Source organism: Chrysochloris asiatica, unplaced genomic scaffold (genome assembly GCF_000296735.1).
Source record: "Chrysochloris asiatica unplaced genomic scaffold, ChrAsi1.0 scaffold00575, whole genome shotgun sequence".
Lineage (NCBI taxonomy): Eukaryota > Metazoa > Chordata > Mammalia > Afrosoricida > Chrysochloridae > Chrysochloris > Chrysochloris asiatica.
Genome location: NW_006409093.1, coordinates 307,204 through 309,097, shown reverse-complemented (window position 1 = coordinate 309,097; position 1,894 = coordinate 307,204).

Here is a 1,894-nt window from a genome sequence, read left to right as displayed (position 1 = left end):
GACCAGCTGTTCCATAGAAGAAAGATGAGGCTTTCTGCTCCCATAAAGATATACAGCCTAGGACACTCTGTACAGGGTCGCTATGAGTTTGAACTGATTCCACCGAACATAAACACCACCAACATAGGGAAGACCAGTTGATATCATTAGTATTCAAAATTACAACTAAAGCCAGTGAGGAAAAAATAGAAGAATTCTACAAATTTATTCAATATGAAATTGATTAAACATGCAATCAAGATGTATTGATCATTACTGGTTATTGGAATGCAAATATTGGGAGCAAAGAGAAAGGAATAGTAGTTGGAAAATATAGCCTTGATGATAGAAATGATGCTGGAGATCACATGATAGACTCGACAAAATCAATGAGTTGTTCATTTCAAATACCTTCTTTAGGCAGCATAAGAGATGACTATACACATGGACGTCTACAGATGGAATACACAGAAATCATATTGACTACATCTGTGGAAAGAAATGATGGAGAAACTCCATATCATCAGTGAAAACAAGGCCAGGGGCAGACGGTGGAACAGACAATCAACTGCTCATATGCAAGTTCAAACTGAAGCTGAAGAAAATGAAAACAAGTCCATGAGAGCAAAATATGACCTTGAATATATCGCACCTGAATTTATAGGGCATCTGAATAACAGATTTGATACATTAAATACTAAAGACCAAAGACCAGAAGAGTTGTGGGATGACATCAAGAACATTATACAGAAAGAAAGCAAAAAGTCATTAAGAAGAAAAGAAAGAAGGAAAAGGTCAAAATGGATATCAGAAGACACATTGAAACTTGCTCTCTAGTGCAGAGATGCTAAAGCAAATGGAAGAAAAAAGGCGGTTCAAGAGCTGAACAGAAAATTTCGAAGATCAGCTAGAGAAGATAAAACCAAATATTACAAGAAAATGTGCAAAGATCTGGAATCAAAAAATCAAAAAGGAAGAATAAGCTCAGCATTTCTCAAGCTGGGGGTACTGAAGAAAAATATTGAAGTCTTGACTTACGTTATTGAAGGATTTTCTGGGCAAATTATTGAATGATGCAAAAAGCATCAAAAGAAGATGGAAGGAATATATACAGTCACTGTACCAAAAGGAAATAGCTGATGTTCAACTGTTTTCTGAGGTAGCATATGATCAAGAGCCAATGATACTAAAGGAGGAGTCCAGGGTGCAAATTGACAAAGAACAAGGCACCAGGAATTGATGGATTAAAAATTGAAATCTTTCAAGAAATTGAGGCAGCACTGGAGGCACTCACTCATCTCTGACATGAAATTTAGAAGAAAACTATCTGGCCGACTGATTAGAAAAGATCTGTATTTGTGTCCATTCCAAAGAGAGGTTACCCAATGGAATGTGAAAATCATCAGACAGTATTTTTGATGTTCCATGTGAGTTGTTGTTGTTGTTGTTAGGTGTCATTGAATAGGTACCAAACCATAGCAATCTTATGCACAGCAGAATGAAACACTGCTCGATCCTGGGCCAACATCACTATTGTTGCCACACTTGAGTCCATCGATGTTGCCACTTGGCCACTCCATCTCTTTGGTAGTCTTCCTCTTTCCCTTTGACACTTCACCTTACCAAACATGATATCCTTCTCCAGCAAATGTTCCCTCTTGACAATATATCCAAAATATGAAAGACGAAGTTTGGTCATCTTGGCATCTAATGAGCACTCTAGCTGCACTTCTTCCAAAACGTATCTTTTGCCAGCCCATGGCACTTTCAATATTCTCCTCTAACACCATAATTCAAAGGCAGCAGTTCTTCTACAATCTTCCTTATTAACTGTCCAGCTTTCACATGCATGTGAGGTTATTGAAAATACTATGGCTTGGCTCAGGCGCACCTTAATCCTCAAACTGACATGTTT